We start from the raw sequence: 14,968 nt of genomic DNA, 5'->3' as shown, positions 1-14,968 counted from the left end.
TGAGAGAAAGTAGATTACTGCTTATAGAAATACCGAAGCCCATTAGTTCGGGCAAAGGCTTTGAGAACAGAAAATGTGTCCTTGCGAGGCGAGAGGACTGAGTTCTACCCAGTAAAGGCTGTGTCTCTGCCTGTGTGTGAACAATTTCCATACACGTATCCACAAGGAGATGTAAAGAGACCTATTATAGTTTATGTTCCAATTGTAGTGTTCAAATACTGAATACAAACAGGCAACATGATTGGATAAACAAAAGGTGTAAGAAAAAGAAAGCAGTCACAAAAGGAATGGGAGCTTGATTTTGTGTAATATCATGTATTCTTCCTGTAATTCACTTCAGAGGGACAGTGATTTAATTTCCACAAAACAGTGGCCTGAATAGATTCAAGGTAGATGCTTCAGAAAGCTTTTATTTGTTGTTTTCTAAAAAAAAAAGTTACATTTTTCTATGTTTCTGAGGTTGACAGTCCAGGGGGTGACTGAGCAGATGAAGGCGCCTCACTTGAGGTGGACAATGGGCCCCTGCCAGAGAGGCCAGGTGGGACCCTTGCATCAGTGGCGAGAGGAGTGTGGTTTGGCTGAGCTGAGAGGCAGGAGGCCAAATCTTCGTTGTCCACTCTTGGGCAGGTCATCTAACTTTTCTGTTTCTCAATTTTCTTGTGTACAAAAAGCACTAAAAACACTAACCTACCTGAATATCATTATGAAAGTAAAATGGAATAACACATGGGAAAGTCCCTTGAAAAATTATAACAGATTGTTTTTATGCATTGAAAATGGTCCATTAATGTGAAAAGTTTCAAAAATCAGCCACTTTATTGGGAGGATGGGCCTTCGCTGTGGCCGTGTGCACTCCTCTGTGCAATATACAAACGTTTCCTCAGCACAGATACAAACGTTTCCTTTGCCCCCAGAAAGCTTGCAGAGTAGTTGAGGGAAACAAGTGCCTATATTTGTATAACATTATATACCTGAAAATTGAACTGACAATACATATTCAAGGAGAGTATATCACAAGCTCTGCAGTTAGATGGCCCGGTTTGAATCCTAGTTTACAGACGAGAAAATTGAGGCTATGGGTTGTCAAATAGATCATGATACGGTTAGGCTTTGTGTCCCCACCCAAATCTCATCTTGAATTATATTCCCCACGTGTCAAGGGAGAGACCAGGTGGAGGTAATCGAATCATGGGCGTGTTTTCCCCCATGCTGTTCTCATGATAATGAGTGAGTTCTCACGAGATCTATTGGTTTTATAAGTGTTTGGTAGTTCCTCCTGCATTCATTCTCCTCCCTGCAGCCTTGTGAAGAAGGTGCCTTGCTTCCCCTTTGCCTTCCACCATGATTGTAAGTTTCCTGAGGCTTCCCTAGCCATGTGGAACTGTGAGTCAATTAAACCTCTTTCCTTTATAAATTACCCAGTCTTGGGTAGTTCTTTTTAGCAGTATAAAAACGGACTAGTCTACCTCAGTTTACTTATTTGTAGGCTAGGATAGGAAGAGTACCACACGGGGTTGTACAGATTAACTGGAACATCATACACAAAACTAGTGGTTGACCCATACCCTCAATGCGTTAACTGTTATTTCTATATGTATGGATGCATATCTCCTACATTTATTTGACTCCAGAATGTTTTTTGTTCTTTTTGTTTGTTTGTTTGTTTGTTTTGGTGAGGGGAAATCATGGAAGATTATTTGTTCCCTGAAGCACCCTTTGGGAATAAGTGTGTGGCTATAGGCAAGAGGTTCACTAGAGGATGGAGTGGGCACTCGGGACTGGGGTCATTAGGAATGTCTTCATAGGGGTGAGGGGTGAGGGGACTTCAATAGGTACCTAGCAAAGTGCAGGATTTGGCTAGGCAGAGTAATGGCAGAAGCCAGGGTGGGGGATATGAGGAGGAGAACATGCTAATATGGGAAATAAAGCTGGAAAGACAGGATCTAATTTCCTGACAGGGCACTTGAATTTTATTTTTTATTTAGTTATTTTTATTTTTATTTTTTTTTGAGACAGGGTCCCACAGTGTGGCCCAGGCTGGAGTTCAGTGGCACAATCCTGGGCTCAAGCAATCCTCCCACCTCAGCCTCCTGAGTAGCCAGGACTACTGGCACACATGGCTATGCCTGGCTAATTTTTAAAATTTTTCTTAGAAATGCTTTGTTGCCCAGGCTGGTCTTGAGCTCCTGGCCTCAAGTGATCCTTTTCTCTCAGCCTCCCAAAGTGTTGGGATTATAGGCGTGAGCCACTGTGCCTGGCCTGGCACTTGAATTCTATCTCATGTGTAGAGGGAAGCCATTAGTGGAATTTTTAGAAAGAATACTCTGGTATTTTTATCCACAGTGAATTGATGTTAAAATATGCTAAAAGTGTGTAGAGGGTGGAACACTGGCTGGGAATTTATTCAATGTGATTCAAGGCTCAGAGTGGATTGACAAGATGGTGATCTAAACCAGGAGAGAGGAAGGGACAAGGGAGGAAGAAGCAAAATGAATTGGTGGCTGAATATGGGATTTGAGAGGAGGGGCAACATCTCAGGTTTTGCGTTGTGGTGACTTGAGGAATCATGTCCCTTAACATTGCTTTATTCTTTCAGTGATTTATTTAAAAATATTTTGAGTGCTTACTTGGGCAGGGCACTGTATAGGTGCTGAGATTGCGAAAAACAAAAATGCTGTTAAACTAGACTCATAAATAAAAGTAACAATGAGGAAAACTTTGAGTTAATGTGGAGTTAGAGTGTAGGCAATGAATGCCCTAATGTAGACATGAAAAAAATGAACGAGGCTGGGCTGGGAAGGCCTGTTGGAGGAGGTAGAATTTGAGCAGGGTCTTGCCTATGGTAACGGATTCCACAGGGGATGGGAAAGTGCCACTTCAGAAAGAAAGAAGGCAAGAAATTAAGTTGGTGGAGGTTGAGGAGGACATGAATTACATTTTAGATGGACTAAGTACAAAGTGAGAATGGCACACCACAGTGGAAGTGTCCAGCACACAGCTGGAAGATGGAACTGGGATTTTGCAGGACAGTCAGTGCTGGAGGTCAAGATTTGAGAGTCATCGGCTTTGTGAACCTGGAAGAGCAGATGAGACTTTGAAGGGAGATGACTGAGTCACGTGGTCTTAAAGTTGGAAGGAACCCTCGAGGACCTCTGGTCTAACCTCTTGTGAAAATCTTATTTACTACAGATCTTCCTGACCACTTCCTCTGCCAGAGCTCTCCTTACCTCACAACATATGTAGTTCATTGTGTTGACAAACAGTTCCAACGCTCAAGTCTGAACCTTGTCCTTTAGTTGTTTGCAAGTTACTGGAAGTGTTCAAACAACAGCCTTGATTAAAGGGCTGTTGATTAAAGAATGATTCTGTGACTCTTGCGCAGAGTGATTCTGATAAGAGAGAGCTGGCAGCTGGGAGGTAGGCAGGGAAGTTGGTACTAATAGTTTAATATTTTTTCTAATTCTACATTGACTCAAAGTTTTCCTCACTGTTACTTTTATTTATGAGTCTAGTTTAACCCAATGGGAGTAACACAGTAAGTCTACTTTCTCTTCCACATGACAAGTTACACATCTTTCCAGGTCTTTCCTTTTTAAAGAGAACCTTGCCCTGGTTTTTTATATGCACCATGTGACACCGTTCACAGACTTTTGTCATCCTGATCCATTTACTCAGGTATTATGTTTTGAATGCCTGGTTCTCCAGAAAGAAAAGCCAGAGCCAAAGCTTATGTATATGTTTTCTTTTTTAATGGAGAATATGGTCTATGGAGCAGGAGTGAGGGATGTAGGGGCCAAGTGGAGAAAGAGGGAGAGCCAATAAAAGATGCATTTTCAGGTTGGCCACCGCTCAGGGTGACAGGGTCCATTCATTGAATAGCAGGGCCAGAGGAGCTGTATGAAATGTGTCTCAGAACTGTCTTTTTTCCAAGGGAAGAATTGGCTCCCATTTCCCATTGGTCAGAAGGTTGCATAGTGGGGTTGCACGTGCGTGAGCAGAGGAGTCCCCCACAACTTTACCACTTTCTCAGTGGAGAAGCCCTGGGAAGGAAGCAAAAGGCAGAAGGCTGGGAGCTAAAACAGGTGCTGACAGGTGTACCTGTAGGAAGCTGATCTGGTCCTATGATAGTGGCTGAGATAAGAGACAGGTAGTCCTAAGAGAATCAGAAATGGGCACAGGAAGTGTCTGATGCATCTGCTGTCCACAAGGCTCCCTGCTGGTCTCTGGATGTGTTGCAGTCTCTCTATATCCCTTTCAAGAGCTGGTACTCATAATTAAATAAGCTCTCCAAATAACTTCTGTCCAGAGAAGATTTTAGGGCAGACAGGAAGGAAAGAGTGATGGCTGTGTTAAACAGATTTAACCTATCACAAATATTGGCACATACGCTCTCCCGCATTCTTCAAATGCACGTTGCTGCTAGTGAGGTTCAGCAGCAAGCACCCAGGATTTGGCAGATCCTGTGCTAGGTGCTGGAGGGTGGGGAGCATCCTGATGAATATGGGATAATCTTGACATTAATGAGGGCTCAGCCTAGTTGGAGAGACTGAAAAAGTAGCCAAATAATTATAATAAAATGGTATGGACTACAAGAGAGATGCCTGCAGGATGGAGAAATGGTCCAGAGATAAATGTCAGGTGGAGGGGTCAGAGAAACCTTCAGAGAGGATGTGAAGCTTACAGAGGATTCTGAGGTACTCTGACTCCTCGATATGTGTGCCTAGATGGAGAGGCAGAGCATATGAGGGATCCACTGTGCTCAGACCGAGGCACAACCTGAATTACCAGCAACATTGAACAGCCCGAGGATTCCTGACAAATCAGCTGTGAAACCACTAGATGCTCCTTATGCTGGAAGCTGCATTCAATGCATTTTAGTTTAAACAAATATTCCTAGCTTAGAAATTACAAATGCATTAAAATGTGTATTTGAGCATTTTAAGCCATTGTCCCATCTCTTAGGAATCATCTTTCCCATATGAATCGCTGTTTCATATTTTTCTTACGTACTAAAAGAGACCTTGATTGCAAAAGGTTAAATTGAAGATGAAGTAGGGTATTTTATTCCTCTTCTTCCCTTGGCAAGAATACCGCAGAGCCTTTGTAAACAAAGCCAGAATGCAGGCAGTCTAGGAGCGGATTCAGCTGAAAAAAGTATACTTTTTTTTTTTTTTTAACATGGTGAATTGAAGAATAGTTCAGGAAAATAAGGAGCAGGTGGCTGCCGCAGCCTGCGGGGCAGAAAGCCTGGTATAAAGGCAAAGAATGCCTCCTAATCAGGGGGCTCTCGGGCTGTCACGTGGTCCCGCGTATCACTTTAGACCTTGGACAGGGGGAAGCTCTGAGCCTCTGTGTCCTCTGCCCCCCCCAGGCCTGGGCCTCCTGGACTAACATATGGGAAGAATTTAGAGACAAGGGAAAAGCCCAGAAATCAAATGTTGAGAGAAATTATGTGGCTAACAGCTGGAATTCATGAAGTTTTATATTAAGTGAAGGATTGATAGCAAGAAATCCAAAATACCCTTTCCCAAAAGAAAGACAAATTAATAGCTTGAGGACAAAAAAGGCTTCCCAAGATTCTTGACTTCTCTTTAAATATAACTGTAATACTTATGTTTGCTTTTATGAGGGATAGCTATGGTTATATTTGTTATGAATCTAGAATTATTGAATTTAAGGATGAATATATTGAGATGCCCTAAATGCCAAAAAATGAATCTAAAATTGGGCTGCATGTCCATTTTAATTTCGTCATTATTGAGGTATGTTAATGTTAAATAATAATTTATGAAGATTTTTCACGTAAGTTCTCTTATTTCATCCTTTCCCTACACACCAATAAGTAAGTATTTTATAACCTTCCTCTGCTTAAGAGAAAACGGTTGCTCAAAGAGATTAATTTGCCCAAGATCACACTGTGGCAGGTGAGAATTTAAACTCAAGTCTTCTGCTCCCAGCACCCATGGGCATATTCACTGCACTGGGGTTTGTAACCTGGATGAGCTTCCGAATGAGTCCTGGAGCTTTTTAAATCGACCAGTTCTTGGAGTGGGCTTTAGAATCTACATAATTAAGAAATATCTGAAGTGATTCTGATGATCAACCTGGTTTAGGACCCACTGTGTTAAGGTAAACAGAATATCATTCTCTCATCAATCAGTACAAATTCTTCTTTACCCTGGGGATGTAGGCAAGTGGGTATTTTGAAGGCTAACAGAGCCACACCTGGGAAGCATTAGAATCCACCTAACTATGCAGCCTGCCACAATGTGGGATTAGCTGGTTCGGCTTGATTACTAGTGTCTGGAACCATGTTATGAGAAACAGCTAGATCATAACAACACAAAGCAAAGTTTCCCAACCTTTTCCTAGGCAATGATATACTTGTAAAAAGTGTTGGGACACATCAAGGGGCTGCCAGTGTCAAAGATGTAGAGGCACAGGTTAGGAGCCCTGAGCATACTTACACCAGCAAATGGATCCAAATCAAAATTGGAGGAACCAGGGAGACTACCATCAAAATATAACATGCTTTATCTTTCAGTTTCTGGATGGGTTGAGTGGTGTAGTAAAGATGAAAAACAGCCAAGTTCCTAACAGAGGCCAGGTTACTTCTTCTTTGATAATTGTGAACACAGAATGGTGATTTACATGCTTTGATATTTGATGGGCCTGGTTTTGAATCCCAGCTGTATCACTTAGTGACCTTGGGTAAATCACTTATCTTCTTTGAGAATCAGTTTCCCTGTACATGTAAGAAGGGTAGTACTACTTTCATCATAGAGTATTAAAAGGCTTAAAATAAATAAAATGTATAAAGTTGTTACTCCAGTGCCTGTAAATAGCAAGCACCATTTAAGTGGCAGTGTTATTTCTGTCACTTACATCCAAGTAATCTTAAAATTTAGTCAGTAAAGGATATAAGAGCTTCAATGATATCTTAAACCAGGTTTCAAATGCAGGAAAATTTATTTTAATAAAAAGCAAGGAAATTAGAGAATATATGAGATCCTGTTTTAATCGAGTCCTGCTCCAGCTTTTAGAAACTTGTGGGACAAGAAGCAGCTTGGGGCAGGACAAGCATTTGAACATCAGAAACTGTATCTCCACAGTGGAGTGAGAGGACAGTGAACCCATGAATTTGAAAACAGGGGGAATGAAAGTTCCCTCTGTGCCTAGCAGGCTAGGACAAAGACGTGAAAGTCACTTTTGAGAATAACTTTAAACGGAATCAGCAAAACTAGACTGTAACTTGGTTACCTATATTAACATATCTAAAAGAAGAACTGGTCATTCAAAACTGCAGTTGGCCAGCAGTGGAAGAACAGAAAATGGAAAGTCAGAGGCAGATGTTGGCAAGTGTCTTCCTAGGACCATCCAGGGAGAAGGAGCCTTAGCGCAAGGATTTGGAATTTTCCTTACCCATTGGCAAGACCATCCATTGCTGTAAGACGTCTCTCTCAGGCCCTCTCAGCCCAATGTAATTATACATTCAAAGCTATAACAAATTTATTTTGTATGGATTCTATATATTTCGTAAAATATTGTGATCATAATTTATTTCCCGATATAATTTGATTATAGAGAAAAAATATATACATCAAACTGAGAATGTTATATTAGATTTTCTTCTTCCCCAACCCCTTAGAATTCTTAGGGGTTCCTTGAAGTCCCCTTAGAAGCCACTGAGGGAGTGGGGAAGGAGAAGAGGTAGGTATGAGGGGCTTAGCTCTTCTCCCCACACTAACTCAACTGCTCCATTTTTACTCTGTGAGTAGATTTTATTTAACTCAATGATTCACATTGATTGGTATTTGTATTAGAATATATTTGACCATAATTCTTCATAATTAGGATTTAGATTATTCTGAAGTTCAATAAAGAATTATCCATAGCCCATTATAAAAGCAGATGTGTGCATGTTCCCTGAAATACATAGTCTTAAAATAACACACATCTCACTGAATCCTTTTACACACACATATACCCACATACACAGACATGCACACACGCACAATTGGCATAGGATAGAGAGGTGGATAAGGTTTTGCTCCACTTATGTAAGTTTAAGGTTGGGGTGAAAAAGCAACTTTGAGAGCCATTTCTTTAACAAAGAATTCATGGGCTGAAAAATGATTGAAAATATTCACTCTAGATGGTTTGTAAACCTCCTAGTTGGCTATAAAATTATTTCTGGGATTCTACTTTTGAACCATTATTGAGCATCTTTTGAATATATAGAGACACAAACACATACTGGGTTACATCCATCCTCTGCTCTTTACCACAGTTACCACTACATTCATTCTTCACCCCAGTGATTCTTATTTATTTATTTTTTCTTTTATTTGAGATGGAGTCTTGTTCTGTGGCCAGGTTGAGTGCAGTGGCGCGATCTCGGCTCACTGCAACTTCCACCTCCTGAATTCAAGATTCTCCTGCCTCAGCCTCCCGAGTAGCTGGGACTATAGGTGCACACTACCACGCCCAGTTAATTTCTGTATTTTTAGTGGAGACGGGGTTTCACCATGTTGGCCAGGATGATCTCGACCTCTTGACCTTGTGGTACACCTGCTTCGGCCTCCCAAAGTGCTGGGATTATAGGTATGAGCCACTGCGCTCGGCCACCCCAGTGATTCTTAACCATTGGTGTGTCCTACAATTATCTGTAGAGCTTACTGAAAACTCATAGGGTTGTCTATACCCCCGACCTCCTATCAGAGTCTTTGGAATTGGGACCCAGGCATGAGTATTTTGACAGAACTCTACAGTTGATTTTGGTGTTTACCAACAGCTGAGAACCATAGTTCTATTTTTTGCTTGTTAAGAATTGGAAAAAAGAAGAAAAGTATTCCTAATACTAAGAAAGTCTTGTGGACACACTGATTGAGCAGCAGTGCCCTAGACCCCACACAACAGGAGGCAACAACAAAATGCTATTAGGTTACAGGTGAACACATTATACATTGTGCAATGGACTTTAGCTATGCTGACAGCTACAAGGAACAACTTGATAAGCAGTAGACTTGTGTATTTGTGTTGCATGTCTAAGGTGTCATTATCATAAAGTGTCATTATCCTTAGGAATGAGAAAACCAAGATAATTCAAGTAAGTTGTCTACAGTCAAACAACTGGCAATTGGCAGAGCGAGAATTTGAATGCAGGACTGTCCGATTCTAAAGCTCGTGTCCTTTTTATATGGCATATGATGGGCCAAGATCAGATAGATAAATGGCCTTTTGGTACAGCACAAGCCCACAGACTAGTTATCCTAGTCTTGTGGCAGTGTAATTGAGAAGCTGTGACTCCTAATTGGTATTTTATAACCTAGGGTGAGTGCAGTAATATGACACTGTGTGTTAGAGCCAGAAAGGTTACCTGGATCTCAGGTGTAGGCTGGGGAGATGTGGCTGGTGAGAAAGCAGTTTTGGTAGGCATATAAGGAGTTTCAAAGAGCAGCTGCAGGCGTGGGCTTCCCAGGATGTGTCAGGAGCTCCATCACAAATAGGCTGACCAGTGCTGCTGTATGGGGGAACTGTAAGAGACATGAGAAGCTGCTCACGGAGACTCCCTAACTGATGACCTTCTTGACATAGCTTTTCCAAAAATCGATATACTTTATGCTGAATGTAGCCAAGTGTAACTGGCACACAAGCGCTCAAACTCAGCCTTCTGTTGGGCTCAGAGAAGCAGAAGTTATGACCAGAGTATCTCTAATAGTCTAGAAGGGCAACATAGTATTTTTAAAAGAACTATTTTATTGTATGTAATACTTAAATATTTGTTTATTAAATTTTATTTCTTTAATTTACAAATAATAAGTATACATATTCATGAGGTTCATAGTGATATTTGTATATATATCATGTACACAGTGATCAGAATAGGGTCATTAGCATACCCATCATCTCAAACACGTGTCATTTCTTTGTGTTTAGAACATTCGACATCCTTCTTCTAGCTATCATGGTTAACTATAGTCATCCTACAGTGATATAGAACGTTATAATCAAATAAATTTACTTTCATTTAAAAAAAGTGTCGTAAATACTTTGAGATTAACTTTTTGTTTAAGATTAATGATTTGACTATGTGTTGGTTTGGTACAAAGAGCATTAACCTGAAAATCAGGAGACCTGAATTCTAACCCTGATTCGATTACCAAGTGGCTGCATGAACTTGTGGAAAATACTTTACTTCCATTAATTGCTTTTGCTTCATTTGTAAAACAAGAGGGTAGAATTGCTACTTAGAGAATCCCTAAATTTTCTTTTGGAGTCACAATTTTTAAATTCTTTTATCTGTTTTGTTTACTGCTATACCTCCAGCATCTAGAACCATGCCTGGAACAGAGCAGGTGCATAATATATACTTGTAGAATGAAGGAATTAAAGCAGTTCTGAGACAGAATTGGAGTTGGAATCCAAGCCTCTCTGATTTCAAAATCCATGCTCTTTGCATGATTATCCTACTGGTTGCTTAATTAACTAAAGACATTTGGATCAGAATTCCCAAGACTCTGGAAACCACAATTCTGGCCAGTTAATCTAAAGTCATTATGCCTTTTCTAAACTTCATAGGGCTCGCCCAATTCAATCCCTGACAAAGTGTGTTTGTCAGCCTTAAGTAATAATGAATCTCTGTTAATAGCATATGAGGAGGAATTGGGTAGTAGGCAGAGGGTTAGTACCACCTGGTAAACCACTAATACAAATGGATATGTGTAAGAAAGGAAATACTTGTAGGATGGAGAAGTGGTACAGAGAGAAGTATAATTTACTTTATGACAAGTGGAAGGGTCAGACAAGCCTTCAGAGATGTGGTAAGGTCTGGAAAGGATCCTGAGATGGTACACATTCCTCCCCATGTGTCCAAAATGGGGAGACAGAACACACAAGGGATCCACCTAGACTAAGAATCTGCATCTCAGGCAGAATTAGGCAGAGCTAGAATTCCCAGTTCCTAGTCACCCATGAAACCACTAGATATTCCCTTATGTTAGGAGCTTTATTTCAATGCATTCATTAAAAATACTTTTAGCTTAATTATTGCAGCCTTTTTCTATGTGTAAGTAAAGTATTACTTATGTGTATTTGGGTATTAAAAGTCATTGTTCTCTTTCTTGGGAATCATATTTTTTCATAAATCATTTTTTGGCATTGTCCTAGTACGCAAAAGGAGACCTTGATTGTAAAAGGTTAAATTGAAGATGAAGTAGAATAAACCAACTAGGGTTTCTGCTATGTAAACTTGGTGGAAGTGTTGAGTCAGCTGCCTTTACTGTTGAGTGGAATCTGCAGAGCCTGTTGCTCTGTGGCCTGAATTTTTTCCCAGTGTCTCTGGTTCCCTATTGGTTTATGGCCAATGACTAATGCTTTACCCACGAGTCATTAAACCCATTCTGCACTTTTCTGGTTCCCTAATCTTCTTGGAATTCATCCTTGTGTCCAATGGTCCAATGCTCTAGCTTGGTATTTGGATGACTGAGTGAACAGAAATGGCAATAAAAATGTATATGTGATATAACAGTTCAAAATGCAATTCCCTTTAGAGAAGTCTTATGAGCAAATAAAATTCCTCCCAAACCATTTCAAATCATTGGAAATATTTGAAGCTTTTCAGTTTCCTTTGCACCTTCATGAGAGGTCAAGAAATACAGCAAGGGTATCTGCTAGCTCTGCACACACTTACTTTGCCACAAAATTCAGACTTCCCAGGGCAACTCTACTTTTTAAGGCTCCTGATTAACTGCACTAATGTAAGAAGGCAGAAGCGTGGTTAATACAATATAGATAGCAGCTGATGAATATGCATGTGTTTGATGTTCTAGAAAACTACTTTAAAAGAACAATGAAATACTATTGATGGCTAAACTTAGGATGAGAAGAAAAGATGTCCAACTTCTTGACTACTACTCAATTCTCTGAAATCCATATCACTCTAAGAGCTGCTATTTTCACAGAAAGAGCTAGGAATGGTCCAGTAACTACGCCAGCAATGTGGCAGACTGAGTGGGAGAGAAATGGCTTACAGTGGGGAAGGAAGTGGGTATAAATAAAGCATGGGAATGTTCATCTCACAGGGGTGGGTGAGGAGTGGGGGAGGGGGGTATAGATTTACCTGCTTATGTTGACCGATATTTAGCTTTACCCATCCAAATACAAGATCCAAAGGCTAAAGCCTGGCAGGAAGGCCACCTCAAACTCAAGTAACTGATAAGTATCCCACAGGGAGGTGGAGCACAGAGGAGGGCCCTACAGATGTGGTGTTTGGGAGTTGAGGCAGGCAATGTCCAATCATTCTCTTGTAGATGGACAGTGTAGACAGGAGGCTAATCTGTATGGCTAGGGCTGACAATGACTAGGGTAGAGTGAGACAATGGTAAGTCAGATAAGAGACTCCAAATTGTTTACAAGTAAAAGTGCTTGATGCCGATATTGGGAACCTGAATGTGAAGCTAGAGAATCATAGCACCAAATATATGGAAGCAAGAAGCCATGGGTCCAGACAGGAGGGTGACCCTGGTGTGTCCGTGAGACACAGAGTATATGACCCAACTGGATTTTTTTTTTGAGATGGAGTCTTGCTCTGTTGCCAGGCTGGAGTGCAGTGGTATGATCTCAGCTTACCACAACCTCTGACTCCATGGTTCAAGCGATTCTCCTGCCTCAGCCTCCTGAGTAGCTAGGATTACAGGCATGCACCACCACGCCCACCCAACTGGATTTTATGTGCTCTCTTTGGAGTGACATCTGGGTTTTCAGCCACACTTAAAGGGCAGGGGATATGGACAGACAAGTGATTAATTTTCTCCAGCGAAATCTGTTTTCAGGTTCCAGGGCACTATCTAGAGCATCCACATGCTGCTGCCTAAACTGAAGTCCCAGTTGCCCAGAAGGTACGTGCTCTGGGTGGATTTTTTCTGGTTGGCCTGGAGAGGTCATGGACTACTTCCTAAAATGTGCCACTAAAGAATTTAGCCTTCACTATTTTTTGACACTTGAAACAATAATTACTGCATTTCTTATATGGAACTTTATGCCACGTTTATGTTTACTAAATGAAGCTCATTCCTCAAATATTTTCTCCCCACTTTCTGAGGAGAAATGATAGAATTGTATCCTTTATAAGTCTATTTCAAAAAGGAGGCTGCAAGTTGCTCCCGGGGAGGCATGGTGAAGACAGGTTCTCCACCTTTGTGGCCACAAAGCCTAAATATTAGTGAGATCCATTTCCAGAGAATGCCGACATTAATACAAAAGAGTTTAACCACCATTTACTGATATCCACCATTGGGAGAAATTAGCCTCAGGGCTTAAAGACAAAACATGCTAATGATGAAGGGGCACATAAACAAATAGAGTATATCTTTTGAAACTGAACTTGTCTGGATGACTGCAGTCCTGAGAATTTGAGGGTATGCTTGAGATCTTATGAGTTCAGGGGGTGATGTGTTTCTTGCAGGACTTCAAAAATTCAGGTCACTTCTGTTGAGTCGTGCTTAGTCATTTTGAGCTTCTACAACTAAATTGCAAAGGGAGCAGTGTTCACACATGGTGAAACCATCGATTCACTCTTTCTCCAAAGTTCTCTTTATTTGTGATTTCTCACCAGCACATTGGTGGTTACTAATCTCCTGCTGTCAAGATCTAGTTTCACAAGTTCCCAAGCAAATCAATTTCAGGTATTGATCATTTGGCAACTGCTAATTGCTGTAGCTAAGAATTTAATTCAATGGTGAAAAAAAGGTCTATTTGTTCTATCCTTGCTATATATATATGTTTTTGTAAGAAGATGTTTCGTTTTGCTTTATTAGCTATCCATTCTTTAATGTAAAATCAGTAGGCAAAATCTTGTAAAAATGGTATGATTTATTGGCATTAAAGCTGAGGTTGCCTTCAGGCTGCATTAACTTATATATCTTTTAACATATGTGAACTTTTACTTAATTCTTCTGTTTTGTTTTAATTTATCAGCTGTCTCTATGTAAGACAGGAAGCCTATTTTTCAAATAAGATTACTTTCTTTGATATTAGGCAACCCATCTTATTCTCTCGAGCACAATTTCACAGAAATAGGAGGATATATTTTTCTTAAAAATCATCAGCTGTGTCTCCAGTTTCACAATTACTAAGGAAGTACGCCAAGGTAAAGGACAGGAAACTGATTTGTTGATGCAAATTTTGATGAAAAAAAAATCCTTCCATTGTTGGCTAATCTCTTACTAGCAGAAATCTGAAAATGTTTTCATGGGTAGAAAAGAGTAATTTTTCTTGGAAACTTATGAGATCAGCTGAGATCAGCCTTTGTTTGATGCCCAGTGAGACAAGGGACAACAGTTCAGTTCACTGGTTTGCTCCTGGGAGCAGAGGCGACTTTGTCATCACATTATTCACATGAACCCAGAGCTGCGGTAGGGGAAGAGGGAGGTTTGCTCAGGAGAAGCCAATCTTGAATGTGTAAGGGGCTGTGGATTTTAAAATACAGCTTTGTGGCCAGGTTTACTGACATCCTGAAATACAACTTTTTTTTTTGGCCTTAAGATGAAACCTAAAATATGAGAGTAAACAGTGGCTAGAGATTAAGACACCATCTCCTTTGTGAGATGACATCATCCACAGTTTGGCTAAGTAGTGATGTCTTTAGAGTTCAAAGTTTATAACTCCTACAGCCATTAGGAAATATTTTCTTGTATACATACATACTTGACATCTGGGTTTCACACTCTACTCAGCTTCTAGGGTATTGTTGAAGAGTATGTTGTCCGGTGTCATGACCACTAGATACATGTGGCTACTAAGCACTTGAACGCTCTCTGGGCTGAATTCAGATATGCTGTAAGTATAAAATACACACTGTATTTCAAATGGAAATGGAATTTCAAAATGGAAATATATTAACATTTTTATAAAATGGAAATATATTAATATTTTAAATATTGACTACATATTAAAATAGTGATGTTTT

The sequence above is a fragment of the Macaca nemestrina genome, chromosome 10 (assembly GCF_043159975.1).
Source record: "Macaca nemestrina isolate mMacNem1 chromosome 10, mMacNem.hap1, whole genome shotgun sequence".
Classification (NCBI taxonomy): domain Eukaryota; kingdom Metazoa; phylum Chordata; class Mammalia; order Primates; family Cercopithecidae; genus Macaca; species Macaca nemestrina.
Note: the sequence above shows the minus strand (reverse complement) of the source record.